This window comes from Brachyhypopomus gauderio, unplaced genomic scaffold (assembly GCF_052324685.1).
Source record: "Brachyhypopomus gauderio isolate BG-103 unplaced genomic scaffold, BGAUD_0.2 sc159, whole genome shotgun sequence".
Taxonomy (NCBI): domain Eukaryota; kingdom Metazoa; phylum Chordata; class Actinopteri; order Gymnotiformes; family Hypopomidae; genus Brachyhypopomus; species Brachyhypopomus gauderio.
The window spans coordinates 308,888-322,455 of record NW_027506980.1 but is presented as its reverse complement, the minus strand read 5'-3'; the positions used below and the strand labels follow the sequence as shown (position 1 = coordinate 322,455).

Sequence of the window (13,568 nt, the reverse complement as noted above, 5' to 3'; positions counted from 1 at the left end):
CTCTTCTTTTTTAGACGTATTTTGTGCAAACAGATTAACTAAATTTCAACATTTCACTCAAACAAATCAGCCTCTCGCCCAACGTGGGGCTCGAACCCACGACCCTGAGATTAAGAGTCTCATGCTCTACCGACTGAGCTAGCCGGGCGATTTTTGTAGGACCCCAAAGGCACTTGCTGTCGCCACATGTTGACATGTTGAGCAGGACCTGAGCTATGTTTGTGGAATTTGTGCAGAAACTAAAGACCTTCACCCTTAAACATTCACTAAACCTGGTGCATGATCTCACATCCCAGAGATTGAGAATCTGGCAAACTAACAATCGAACTGGTCAGGTAACAGCAGCATTTGAAGTGGGGTCAAAAATGTACCATTAAAGGCACTTGACATCTCAGCTCAGTTTCATTGCATAGCCTCTTTATAGTTGTTGAAAAAACGTTTTGTAGCGGAAGAAAACTATAATTTACTGGAAGACAATCCAGTGATCGCTCTTAATATCAAAGTAAAACATGTACTCTGTCCTGATAAAATTTTGAGCATGTGCATTTCACCTTGGGATTTAAAGTGTTTCCCTTTAGTCTGAGTACATCAGCTGAAGGCAGCTTAACTTCTTTTTTGGTTCTTGAAGTCTTTTTTTATTCTCATCCGAAAGGCATAGCCTATTCTGTTCCAGAAAACATTGGGGATTCCAATGTATCAATGACCTAGTTGGGAAAATAATTGCTGAACTCTGTAATGATCCTGATCTCAGCAGTACCAAGTGCCACAAAGGTCCACAAATCAGTTTACTCATGTATTTTATTGCCTATGGTTTGGTTTGTAAATGTGTGTTGGTGATATGGATGCATTCATGATAGCACATTTTCTGGACAAAATGCGTCTTGGAGCAGCTCCTGCAGTGCTTCCATCAAATCTGTTTTGAATAGGTTTTGGGTGCATTTTCACAAATAATTTCAAAAGCGTCTTATCTAAGAGGACATAACCCTGCAACTGAAGGCAAGGGAGCTACACTGTGTAAACTGGTGAAAATCATACACATTCCGATGACTGGTGGACAAAAGGATCAAAACTTTGACAGGAAAAGGGTCTACAAACTGACCTTTTGTTTGAAGACCTGCAGGTCTTGACAAGTGAGAAATTGAAGGAAGGGCGAATTTTAGACAAGCTAGCAGAAAAGTGTGAGTGACATTGATGTTGCATCCTTTATGCATTGGCTCATTTCATCAAAAGCCAGCAAACAGGAGGAATGTGCTTGTTGGGTTTTTCTTTTGAGGAAGAACTATGTAAGCACAGCAGCATCTGGTCTCTGTGGCGCAATCGGTTAGCGCGTTCGGCTGTTAACCGAAAGGATGGTGGTTCGAGCCCACCCAGGGACGATGTATGTTCCTTTCTCTTCTTTTTTAGACGTATTTTGTGCAAACAGATTAACTAAATTTCAACATTTCACTCAAACAAATCAGCCTCTCGCCCAACGTGGGGCTCGAACCCACGACCCTGAGATTAAGAGTCTCATGCTCTACCGACTGAGCTAGCCGGGCGATTTTTGTAGGACCCCAAAGGCACTTGCTGTCGCCACATGTTGACATGTTGAGCAGGACCTGAGCTATGTTTGTGGAATTTGTGCAGAAACTAAAGACCTTCACCCTTAAACATTCACTAAACCTGGTGCATGATCTCACATCCCAGAGATTGAGAATCTGGCAAACTAACAATCGAACTGGTCAGGTAACAGCAGCATTTGAAGTGGGGTCAAAAATGTACCATTAAAGGCACTTGACATCTCAGCTCAGTTTCGTTGCATAACCTCTTTATAGTTGTTGAAAAAACGTTTTGTAGCGGAAGAAAACATTAATTTACTGGAAGACAATCTAGTGATCGCTCTTAATATCAAAGTAAAACATGTACTCTGTCCTGATAAAATTTTGAGCATGTGCATTTCACCTTGGGATTTAAAGTGTTTCCCTTTAGTCTGAGTACATCAGCTGAAGGCAGCTTAACTTCTTTTTTGGTTCTTGAAGTCTTTTTTTATTCTCATCCGAAAGGCATAGCCTATTCTGTTCCAGAAAACATTGGGGATTCCAATGTATCAATGACCTAGTTGGGAAAATAATTGCTGAACTCTGTAATGATCCTGATCTCAGCAGTACCAAGTGCCACAAAGGTCCACAAATCAGTTTACTCATGTATTTTATTGCCTATGGTTTGGTTTGTAAATGTGTGTTGGTGATATGGATGCATTCATGATAGCACATTTTCTGGACAAAATGCGTCTTGGAGCAGCTCCTGCAGTGCTTCCATCAAATCTGTTTTGAATAGGTTTTGGGTGCATTTTCACAAATAATTTCAAAAGCGTCTTATCTAAGAGGACATAACCCTGCAACTGAAGGCAAGGGAGCTACACTGTGTAAACTGGTGAAAATCATACACATTCCGATGACTGGTGGACAAAAGGATCAAAACTTTGACAGGAAAAGGGTCTACAAACTGACCTTTTGTTTGAAGACCTGCAGGTCTTGACAAGTGAGAAATTGAAGGAAGGGCGAATTTTAGACAAGCTAGCAGAAAAGTGTGAGTGACATTGATGTTGCATCCTTTATGCATTGGCTCATTTAATCAAAAGCCAGCAAACAGGAGGAATGTGCTTGTTGGGTTTTTCTTTTGAGGAAGAACTATGTAAGCACAGCAGCATCTGGTCTCTGTGGCGCAATCGGTTAGCGCGTTCGGCTGTTAACCGAAAGGATGGTGGTTCGAGCCCACCCAGGGACGATGTATGTTCCTTTCTCTTCTTTTTTAGACGTATTTTGTGCAAACAGATTAACTAAATTTCAACATTTCACTCAAACAAATCAGCCTCTCGCCCAACGTGGGGCTCGAACCCACGACCCTGAGATTAAGAGTCTCATGCTCTACCGACTGAGCTAGCCGGGCGATTTTTGTAGGACCCCAAAGGCACTTGCTGTCGCCACATGTTGACATGTTGAGCAGGACCTGAGCTATGTTTGTGGAATTTGTGCAGAAACTAAAGACCTTCACCCTTAAACATTCACTAAACCTGGTGCATGATCTCACATCCCAGAGATTGAGAATCTGGCAAACTAACAATCGAACTGGTCAGGTAACAGCAGCATTTGAAGTGGGGTCAAAAATGTACCATTAAAGGCACTTGACATCTCAGCTCAGTTTCGTTGCATAACCTCTTTATAGTTGTTGAAAAAACGTTTTGTAGCGGAAGAAAACATTAATTTACTGGAAGACAATCTAGTGATCGCTCTTAATATCAAAGTAAAACATGTACTCTGTCCTGATAAAATTTTGAGCATGTGCATTTCACCTTGGGATTTAAAGTGTTTCCCTTTAGTCTGAGTACATCAGCTGAAGGCAGCTTAACTTCTTTTTTGGTTCTTGAAGTCTTTTTTTATTCTCATCCGAAAGGCATAGCCTATTCTGTTCCAGAAAACATTGGGGATTCCAATGTATCAATGACCTAGTTGGGAAAATAATTGCTGAACTCTGTAATGATCCTGATCTCAGCAGTACCAAGTGCCACAAAGGTCCACAAATCAGTTTACTCATGTATTTTATTGCCTATGGTTTGGTTTGTAAATGTGTGTTGGTGATATGGATGCATTCATGATAGCACATTTTCTGGACAAAATGCGTCTTGGAGCAGCTCCTGCAGTGCTTCCATCAAATCTGTTTTGAATAGGTTTTGGGTGCATTTTCACAAATAATTTCAAAAGCGTCTTATCTAAGAGGACATAACCCTGCAACTGAAGGCAAGGGAGCTACACTGTGTAAACTGGTGAAAATCATACACATTCCGATGACTGGTGGACAAAAGGATCAAAACTTTGACAGGAAAAGGGTCTACAAACTGACCTTTTGTTTGAAGACCTGCAGGTCTTGACAAGTGAGAAATTGAAGGAAGGGCGAATTTTAGACAAGCTAGCAGAAAAGTGTGAGTGACATTGATGTTGCATCCTTTATGCATTGGCTCATTTAATCAAAAGCCAGCAAACAGGAGGAATGTGCTTGTTGGGTTTTTCTTTTGAGGAAGAACTATGTAAGCACAGCAGCATCTGGTCTCTGTGGCGCAATCGGTTAGCGCGTTCGGCTGTTAACCGAAAGGATGGTGGTTCGAGCCCACCCAGGGACGATGTATGTTCCTTTCTCTTCTTTTTTAGACGTATTTTGTGCAAACAGATTAACTAAATTTCAACATTTCACTCAAACAAATCAGCCTCTCGCCCAACGTGGGGCTCGAACCCACGACCCTGAGATTAAGAGTCTCATGCTCTACCGACTGAGCTAGCCGGGCGATTTTTGTAGGACCCCAAAGGCACTTGCTGTCGCCACATGTTGACATGTTGAGCAGGACCTGAGCTATGTTTGTGGAATTTGTGCAGAAACTAAAGACCTTCACCCTTAAACATTCACTAAACCTGGTGCATGATCTCACATCCCAGAGATTGAGAATCTGGCAAACTAACAATCGAACTGGTCAGGTAACAGCAGCATTTGAAGTGGGGTCAAAAATGTACCATTAAAGGCACTTGACATCTCAGCTCAGTTTCGTTGCATAGCCTCTTTATAGTTGTTGAAAAAACGTTTTGTAGCGGAAGAAAACATTAATTTACTGGAAGACAATCTAGTGATCGCTCTTAATATCAAAGTAAAACATGTACTCTGTCCTGATAAAATTTTGAGCATGTGCATTTCACCTTGGGATTTAAAGTGTTTCCCTTTAGTCTGAGTACATCAGCTGAAGGCAGCTTAACTTCTTTTTTGGTTCTTGAAGTCTTTTTTTATTCTCATCCGAAAGGCATAGCCTATTCTGTTCCAGAAAACATTGGGGATTCCAATGTATCAATGACCTAGTTGGGAAAATAATTGCTGAACTCTGTAATGATCCTGATCTCAGCAGTACCAAGTGCCACAAAGGTCCACAAATCAGTTTACTCATGTATTTTATTGCCTATGGTTTGGTTTGTAAATGTGTGTTGGTGATATGGATGCATTCATGATAGCACATTTTCTGGACAAAATGCGTCTTGGAGCAGCTCCTGCAGTGCTTCCATCAAATCTGTTTTGAATAGGTTTTGGGTGCATTTTCACAAATAATTTCAAAAGCGTCTTATCTAAGAGGACATAACCCTGCAACTGAAGGCAAGGGAGCTACACTGTGTAAACTGGTGAAAATCATACACATTCCGATGACTGGTGGACAAAAGGATCAAAACTTTGACAGGAAAAGGGTCTACAAACTGACCTTTTGTTTGAAGACCTGCAGGTCTTGACAAGTGAGAAATTGAAGGAAGGGCGAATTTTAGACAAGCTAGCAGAAAAGTGTGAGTGACATTGATGTTGCATCCTTTATGCATTGGCTCATTTCATCAAAAGCCAGCAAACAGGAGGAATGTGCTTGTTGGGTTTTTCTTTTGAGGAAGAACTATGTAAGCACAGCAGCATCTGGTCTCTGTGGCGCAATCGGTTAGCGCGTTCGGCTGTTAACCGAAAGGATGGTGGTTCGAGCCCACCCAGGGACGATGTATGTTCCTTTCTCTTCTTTTTTAGACGTATTTTGTGCAAACAGATTAACTAAATTTCAACATTTCACTCAAACAAATCAGCCTCTCGCCCAACGTGGGGCTCGAACCCACGACCCTGAGATTAAGAGTCTCATGCTCTACCGACTGAGCTAGCCGGGCGATTTTTGTAAGACCCCAAAGGCACTTGCTGTCGCCACATGTTGACATGTTGAGCAGGACCTGAGCTATGTTTGTGGAATTTGTGCAGAAATTAAAGACCTTCACCCTTAAACATTCACTAAACCTGGTGCATGATCTCACATCCCAGAGATTGAGAATCTGGCAAACTAACAATCGAACTGGTCAGGTAACAGCAGCATTTGAAGTGGGGTCAAAAAGGTACCATTAAAGGCACTTGACATCCCAGCTCAGTTTCGTTGCATAGCCTCTTTATAGTTGTTGAAAAAACGTTTTGTAGCGGAAGAAAACATTAATTTACTGGAAGACAATCCAGTGATCGCTCTTAATATCAAAGTAAAACATGTACTCTGTCCTGATAAAATTTTGAGCATGTGCATTTCACCTTGGGATTTAAAGTGTTTCCCTTTAGTCTGAGTACATCAGCTGAAGGCAGCTTAACTTCTTTTTTGGTTCTTGAAGTCTTTTTTTATTCTCATCCGAAAGGCATAGCCTATTCTGTTCCAGAAAACATTGGGGATTCCAATGTATCAATGACCTAGTTGGGAAAATAATTGCTGAACTCTGTAATGATCCTGATCTCAGCAGTACCAAGTGCCACAAAGGTCCACAAATCAGTTTACTCATGTATTTTATTGCCTATGGTTTGGTTTGTAAATGTGTGTTGGTGATATGGATGCATTCATGATAGCACATTTTCTGGACAAAATGCGTCTTGGAGCAGCTCCTGCAGTGCTTCCATCAAATCTGTTTTGAATAGGTTTTGGGTGCATTTTCACAAATAATTTCAAAAGCGTCTTATCTAAGACGACATAACCCTGCAACTGAAGGCAAGGGAGCTACACTGTGTAAACTGGTGAAAATCATACACATTCCGATGACTGGTGGACAAAAGGATCAAAACTTTGACAGGAAAAGGGTCTACAAACTGACCTTTTGTTTGAAGACCTGGAGGTCTTGACAAGTGAGAAATTGAAGGAAGGGCGAATTTTAGACAAGCTAGCAGAAAAGTGTGAGTGACATTGATGTTGCATCCTTTATGCATTGGCTCATTTCATCAAAAGCCAGCAAACAGGAGGAATGTGCTTGTTGGGTTTTTCTTTTGAGGAAGAACTATGTAAGCACAGCAGCATCTGGTCTCTGTGGCGCAATCGGTTAGCGCGTTCGGCTGTTAACCGAAAGGATGGTGGTTCGAGCCCACCCAGGGACGATGTATGTTCCTTTCTCTTCTTTTTTAGACGTATTTTGTGCAAACAGATTAACTAAATTTCAACATTTCACTCAAACAAATCAGCCTCTCGCCCAACGTGGGGCTCGAACCCACGACCCTGAGATTAAGAGTCTCATGCTCTACCGACTGAGCTAGCCGGGCGATTTTTGTAGGACCCCAAAGGCACTTGCTGTCGCCACATGTTGACATGTTGAGCAGGACCTGAGCTATGTTTGTGGAATTTGTGCAGAAACTAAAGACCTTCACCCTTAAACATTCACTAAACCTGGTGCATGATCTCACATCCCAGAGATTGAGAATCTGGCAAACTAACAATCGAACTGGTCAGGTAACAGCAGCATTTGAAGTGGGGTCAAAAATGTACCATTAAAGGCACTTGACATCTCAGCTCAGTTTCGTTGCATAGCCTCTTTATAGTTGTTGAAAAAACGTTTTGTAGCGGAAGAAAACATTAATTTACTGGAAGACAATCTAGTGATCGCTCTTAATATCAAAGTAAAACATGTACTCTGTCCTGATAAAATTTTGAGCATGTGCATTTCACCTTGGGATTTAAAGTGTTTCCCTTTAGTCTGAGTACATCAGCTGAAGGCAGCTTAACTTCTTTTTTGGTTCTTGAAGTCTTTTTTTATTCTCATCCGAAAGGCATAGCCTATTCTGTTCCAGAAAACATTGGGGATTCCAATGTATCAATGACCTAGTTGGGAAAATAATTGCTGAACTCTGTTATGATCCTGATCTCAGCAGTACCAAGTGCCACAAAGGTCCACAAATCAGTTTACTCATGTATTTTATTGCCTATGGTTTGGTTTGTAAATGTGTGTTGGTGATATGGATGCATTCATGATAGCACATTTTCTGGACAAAATGCGTCTTGGAGCAGCTCCTGCAGTGCTTCCATCAAATCTGTTTTGAATAGGTTTTGGGTGCATTTTCACAAATAATTTCAAAAGCGTCTTATCTAAGAGGACATAACCCTGCAACTGAAAGCAAGGGAGCTACTCTGTGTAAACTGGTGAAAATCATACACATTCCGGTGACTGGTGGACAAAAGGATCAAAACTTTGACAGGAAAAGGGTCTACAAACTGACCTTTTGTTTGAAGACCTGCAGGTCTTGACAAGTGAGAAATTGAAGGAAGGGCGAATTTTAGACAAGCTAGCAGAAAAGTGTGAGTGACATTGATGTTGCATCCTTTATGCATTGGCTCATTTCATCAAAAGCCAGCAAACAGGAGGAATGTGCTTGTTGGGTTTTTCTTTTGAGGAAGAACTATGTAAGCACAGCAGCATCTGGTCTCTGTGGCGCAATCGGTTAGCGCGTTCGGCTGTTAACCGAAAGGATGGTGGTTCGAGCCCACTCAGGGACGATGTATGTTCCTTTCTCTTCTTTTTTAGACGTATTTTGTGCAAACAGATTAACTAAATTTCAACATTTCACTCAAACAAATCAGCCTCTCGCCCAACGTGGGGCTCGAACCCACGACCCTGAGATTAAGAGTCTCATGCTCTACCGACTGAGCTAGCCGGGCGATTTTTGTAGGACCCCAAAGGCACTTGCTGTCGCCACATGTTGACATGTTGAGCAGGACCTGAGCTATGTTTGTGGAATTTGTGCAGAAACTAAAGACCTTCACCCTTAAACATTCACTAAACCTGGTGCATGATCTCACATCCCAGAGATTGAGAATCTGGCAAACTAACAATCGAACTGGTCAGGTAACAGCAGCATTTGAAGTGGGGTCAAAAATGTACCATTAAAGGCACTTGACATCTCAGCTCAGTTTCGTTGCATAGCCTCTTTATAGTTGTTGAAAAAACGTTTTGTAGCGGAAGAAAACATTAATTTACTGGAAGACAATCTAGTGATCGCTCTTAATATCAAAGTAAAACATGTACTCTGTCCTGATAAAATTTTGAGCATGTGCATTTCACCTTGGGATTTAAAGTGTTTCCCTTTAGTCTGAGTACATCAGCTGAAGGCAGCTTAACTTCTTTTTTGGTTCTTGAAGTCTTTTTTTATTCTCATCCGAAAGGCATAGCCTATTCTGTTCCAGAAAACATTGGGGATTCCAATGTATCAATGACCTAGTTGGGAAAATAATTGCTGAACTCTGTAATGATCCTGATCTCAGCAGTACCAAGTGCCACAAAGGTCCACAAATCAGTTTACTCATGTATTTTATTGCCTATGGTTTGGTTTGTAAATGTGTGTTGGTGATATGGATGCATTCATGATAGCACATTTTCTGGACAAAATGCGTCTTGGAGCAGCTCCTGCAGTGCTTCCATCAAATCTGTTTTGAATAGGTTTTGGGTGCATTTTCACAAATAATTTCAAAAGCGTCTTATCTAAGAGGACATAACCCTGCAACTGAAGGCAAGGGAGCTACACTGTGTAAACTGGTGAAAATCATACACATTCCGATGACTGGTGGACAAAAGGATCAAAACTTTGACAGGAAAAGGGTCTACAAACTGACCTTTTGTTTGAAGACCTGCAGGTCTTGACAAGTGAGAAATTGAAGGAAGGGCGAATTTTAGACAAGCTAGCAGAAAAGTGTGAGTGACATTGATGTTGCATCCTTTATGCATTGGCTCATTTCATCAAAAGCCAGCAAACAGGAGGAATGTGCTTGTTGGGTTTTTCTTTTGAGGAAGAACTATGTAAGCACAGCAGCATCTGGTCTCTGTGGCGCAATCGGTTAGCGCGTTCGGCTGTTAACCGAAAGGATGGTGGTTCGAGCCCACCCAGGGACGATGTATGTTCCTTTCTCTTCTTTTTTAGACGTATTTTGTGCAAACAGATTAACTAAATTTCAACATTTCACTCAAACAAATCAGCCTCTCGCCCAACATGGGGCTCGAACCCACGACCCTGAGATTAAGAGTCTCATGCTGTACTGACTGAGCTAGCCGGGCGATTTTTGTAGGACCCCAAAGGCACTTGCTGTCGCCACATGTTGACATGTTGAGCAGGACCTGAGCTATGTTTGTGGAATTTGTGCAGAAATTAAAGACCTTCACCCTTAAACATTCACTAAACCTGGTGCATGATCTCACATCCCAGAGATTGAGAATCTGGCAAATCAACAATCGAACTGGTCAGGTAACAGCAGCATTTGAAGTGGGGTCAAAAAGGTACCATTAAAGGCACTTGACATCCCAGCTCAGTTTCGTTGCATAGCCTCTTTATAGTTGTTGAAAAAACGTTTTGTAGCGGAAGAAAACATTAATTTACTGGAAGACAATCCAGTGATCGCTCTTAATATCAAAGTAAAACATGTACTCTGTCCTGATAAAATTTTGAGCATGTGCATTTCACCTTGGGATTTAAAGTGTTTCCCTTTAGTCTGAGTACATCAGCTGAAGGCAGCTTAACTTCTTTTTTGGTTCTTGAAGTCTTTTTTTATTCTCATCCGAAAGGCATAGCCTATTCTGTTCCAGAAAACATTGGGGATTCCAATGTATCAATGACCTAGTTGGGAAAATAATTGCTGAACTCTGTAATGATCCTGATCTCAGCAGTACCAAGTGCCACAAAGGTCCACAAATCAGTTTACTCATGTATTTTATTGCCTATGGTTTGGTTTGTAAATGTGTGTTGGTGATATGTATGCATTCATGATAGCACATTTTCTGGACAAAATGCGTCTTGGAGCAGCTCCTGCAGTGCTTCCATCAAATCTGTTTTGAATAGGTTTTGGGTGCATTTTCACAAATAATTTGAAAAGCGTCTTATCTAAGAGGACATAACCCTGCAACTGAATGCAAGGGAGCTACACTGTGTAAACTGGTGAAAATCATACACATTCCGATGACTGGTGGACAAAAGGATCAAAACTTTGACAGGAAAAGGGTCTACAAACTGACCTTTTGTTTGAAGACCTGCAGGTCTTGACAAGTGAGAAATTGAAGGAAGGGCGAATTTTAGACAAGCTAGCAGAAAAGTGTGAGTGACATTGATGTTGCATCCTTTATGCATTGGCTCATTTCATCAAAAGCCAGCAAACAGGAGGAATGTGCTTGTTGGGTTTTTCTTTTGAGGAAGAACTATGTAAGCACAGCAGCATCTGGTCTCTGTGGCGCAATCGGTTAGCGCGTTCGGCTGTTAACCGAAAGGATGGTGGTTCGAGCCCACCCAGGGACGATGTATGTTCCTTTCTCTTCTTTTTTAGACGTATTTTGTGCAAACAGATTAACTAAATTTCAACATTTCACTCAAACAAATCAGCCTCTCGCCCAACGTGGGGCTCGAACTCACGACCCTGAGATTAAGAGTCTCATGCTCTACCGACTGAGCTAGCCGGGCGATTTTTGTAGGACCCCAAAGGCACTTGCTGTCGCCACATGTTGACATGTTGAGCAGGACCTGAGCTATGTTTGTGGAATTTGTGCAGAAACTAAAGACCTTCACCCTTAAACATTCACTAAACCTGGTGCATGATCTCACATCCCAGAGATTGAGAATCTGGCAAACTAACAATCGAACTGGTCAGGTAACAGCAGCATTTGAAGTGGGGTCAAAAATGTACCATTAAAGGCACTTGACATCTCAGCTCAGTTTCGTTGCATAGCCTCTTTATAGTTGTTGAAAAAACGTTTTGTAGCGGAAGAAAACATTCATTTACTGGAAGACAATCTAGTGATCGCTCTTAATATCAAAGTAAAACATGTACTCTGTCCTGATAAAATTTTGAGCATGTGCATTTCACCTTGGGATTTAAAGTGTTTCCCTTTAGTCTGAGTACATCAGCTGAAGGCAGCTTAACTTCTTTTTTGGTTCTTGAAGTCTTTTTTTATTCTCATCCGAAAGGCATAGCCTATTCTGTTCCAGAAAACATTGGGGATTCCAATGTATCAATGACCTAGTTGGGAAAATAATTGCTGAACTCTGTTATGATCCTGATCTCAGCAGTACCAAGTGCCACAAAGGTCCACAAATCAGTTTACTCATGTATTTTATTGCCTATGGTTTGGTTTGTAAATGTGTGTTGGTGATATGGATGCATTCATGATAGCACATTTTCTGGACAAAATGCGTCTTGGAGCAGCTCCTGCAGTGCTTCCATCAAATCTGTTTTGAATAGGTTTTGGGTGCATTTTCACAAATAATTTCAAAAGCGTCTTATCTAAGAGGACATAACCCTGCAACTGAAAGCAAGGGAGCTACTCTGTGTAAACTGGTGAAAATCATACACATTCCGATGACTGGTGGACAAAAGGATCAAAACTTTGACAGGAAAAGGGTCTACAAACTGACCTTTTGTTTGAAGACCTGCAGGTCTTGACAAGTGAGAAATTGAAGGAAGGGCGAATTTTAGACAAGCTAGCAGAAAAGTGTGAGTGACATTGATGTTGCATCCTTTATGCATTGGCTCATTTCATCAAAAGCCAGCAAACAGGAGGAATGTGCTTGTTGGGTTTTTCTTTTGAGGAAGAACTATGTAAGCACAGCAGCATCTGGTCTCTGTGGCGCAATCGGTTAGCGCGTTCGGCTGTTAACCGAAAGGATGGTGGTTCGAGCCCACTCAGGGACGATGTATGTTCCTTTCTCTTCTTTTTTAGACGTATTTTGTGCAAACACATTAACTAAATTTCAACATTTCACTCAAACAAATCAGCCTCTCGCCCAACGTGGGGCTCGAACCCACGACCCTGAGATTAAGAGTCTCATGCTCTACCGACTGAGCTAGCCGGGCGATTTTTGTAGGACCCCAAAGGCACTTGCTGTCGCCACATGTTGACATGTTGAGCAGGACCTGAGCTATGTTTGTGGAATTTGTGCAGAAACTAAAGACCTTCACCCTTAAACATTCACTAAACCTGGTGCATGATCTCACATCCCAGAGATTGAGAATCTGGCAAACTAACAATCGAACTGGTCAGGTAACAGCAGCATTTGAAGTGGGGTCAAAAATGTACCATTAAAGGCACTTGACATCTCAGCTCAGTTTCGTTGCATAGCCTCTTTATAGTTGTTGAAAAAACGTTTTGTAGCGGAAGAAAACATTAATTTACTGGAAGACAATCTAGTGATCGCTCTTAATATCAAAGTAAAACATGTACTCTGTCCTGATAAAATTTTGAGCATGTGCATTTCACCTTGGGATTTAAAGTGTTTCCCTTTAGTCTGAGTACATCAGCTGAAGGCAGCTTAACTTCTTTTTTGGTTCTTGAAGTCTTTTTTTATTCTCATCCGAAAGGCATAGCCTATTCTGTTCCAGAAAACATTGGGGATTCCAATGTATCAATGACCTAGTTGGGAAAATAATTGCTGAACTCTGTAATGATCCTGATCTCAGCAGTACCAAGTGCCACAAAGGTCCACAAATCAGTTTACTCATGTATTTTATTGCCTATGGTTTGGTTTGTAAATGTGTGTTGGTGATATGGATGCATTCATGATAGCACATTTTCTGGACAAAATGCGTCTTGGAGCAGCTCCTGCAGTGCTTCCATCAAATCTGTTTTGAATAGGTTTTGGGTGCATTTTCACAAATAATTTCAAAAGCGTCTTATCTAAGAGGACATAACCCTGCAACTGAAGGCAAGGGAGCTACACTGTGTAAACTGGTGAAAATCATACACATTCCGATGACTGGTGGACAA

At 41.4% G+C, this 13,568-nt stretch overlaps 16 non-coding genes across 16 annotated transcripts; 7 read left to right on the top strand and 9 right to left on the bottom strand.

Annotated features, from left to right (window-relative positions):
* Nucleotides 1-75: 75 nt before the first annotated feature.
* On the bottom strand, nt 76-148 carry trnak-cuu (transfer RNA lysine (anticodon CUU)). The gene has a single exon. It is a non-coding gene; the product is annotated as a tRNA-Lys (tRNA).
* Nucleotides 149-1,302: 1,154 nt separating this feature from the next.
* On the top strand, nt 1,303-1,376 carry trnan-guu (transfer RNA asparagine (anticodon GUU)). The gene has a single exon. It is a non-coding gene; the product is annotated as a tRNA-Asn (tRNA).
* An 89-nt stretch (nt 1,377-1,465) lies between these two features.
* On the bottom strand, nt 1,466-1,538 carry trnak-cuu (transfer RNA lysine (anticodon CUU)). Its single transcript has one exon. It is a non-coding gene; the product is annotated as a tRNA-Lys (tRNA).
* Nucleotides 1,539-2,692: 1,154 nt separating this feature from the next.
* trnan-guu (transfer RNA asparagine (anticodon GUU)) lies at nt 2,693-2,766 on the top strand. The gene has a single exon. It is a non-coding gene; the product is annotated as a tRNA-Asn (tRNA).
* Nucleotides 2,767-2,855: 89 nt separating this feature from the next.
* trnak-cuu (transfer RNA lysine (anticodon CUU)) lies at nt 2,856-2,928 on the bottom strand. The gene has a single exon. It is a non-coding gene; the product is annotated as a tRNA-Lys (tRNA).
* Nucleotides 2,929-4,082: 1,154 nt separating this feature from the next.
* On the top strand, nt 4,083-4,156 carry trnan-guu (transfer RNA asparagine (anticodon GUU)). The gene has a single exon. It is a non-coding gene; the product is annotated as a tRNA-Asn (tRNA).
* An 89-nt stretch (nt 4,157-4,245) lies between these two features.
* On the bottom strand, nt 4,246-4,318 carry trnak-cuu (transfer RNA lysine (anticodon CUU)). The gene has a single exon. It is a non-coding gene; the product is annotated as a tRNA-Lys (tRNA).
* Nucleotides 4,319-5,472: 1,154 nt separating this feature from the next.
* On the top strand, nt 5,473-5,546 carry trnan-guu (transfer RNA asparagine (anticodon GUU)). The gene has a single exon. It is a non-coding gene; the product is annotated as a tRNA-Asn (tRNA).
* An 89-nt stretch (nt 5,547-5,635) lies between these two features.
* Nucleotides 5,636-5,708, bottom strand: trnak-cuu (transfer RNA lysine (anticodon CUU)). The gene has a single exon. It is a non-coding gene; the product is annotated as a tRNA-Lys (tRNA).
* Nucleotides 5,709-6,862: 1,154 nt separating this feature from the next.
* On the top strand, nt 6,863-6,936 carry trnan-guu (transfer RNA asparagine (anticodon GUU)). The gene has a single exon. It is a non-coding gene; the product is annotated as a tRNA-Asn (tRNA).
* An 89-nt stretch (nt 6,937-7,025) lies between these two features.
* On the bottom strand, nt 7,026-7,098 carry trnak-cuu (transfer RNA lysine (anticodon CUU)). The gene has a single exon. It is a non-coding gene; the product is annotated as a tRNA-Lys (tRNA).
* A 1,317-nt stretch (nt 7,099-8,415) lies between these two features.
* trnak-cuu (transfer RNA lysine (anticodon CUU)) lies at nt 8,416-8,488 on the bottom strand. Its single transcript has one exon. It is a non-coding gene; the product is annotated as a tRNA-Lys (tRNA).
* Nucleotides 8,489-9,642: 1,154 nt separating this feature from the next.
* trnan-guu (transfer RNA asparagine (anticodon GUU)) lies at nt 9,643-9,716 on the top strand. Its single transcript has one exon. It is a non-coding gene; the product is annotated as a tRNA-Asn (tRNA).
* Nucleotides 9,717-11,032: 1,316 nt separating this feature from the next.
* trnan-guu (transfer RNA asparagine (anticodon GUU)) lies at nt 11,033-11,106 on the top strand. The gene has a single exon. It is a non-coding gene; the product is annotated as a tRNA-Asn (tRNA).
* Nucleotides 11,107-11,195: 89 nt separating this feature from the next.
* trnak-cuu (transfer RNA lysine (anticodon CUU)) lies at nt 11,196-11,268 on the bottom strand. Its single transcript has one exon. It is a non-coding gene; the product is annotated as a tRNA-Lys (tRNA).
* Nucleotides 11,269-12,585: 1,317 nt separating this feature from the next.
* trnak-cuu (transfer RNA lysine (anticodon CUU)) lies at nt 12,586-12,658 on the bottom strand. Its single transcript has one exon. It is a non-coding gene; the product is annotated as a tRNA-Lys (tRNA).
* Nucleotides 12,659-13,568: the final 910 nt, after the last annotated feature.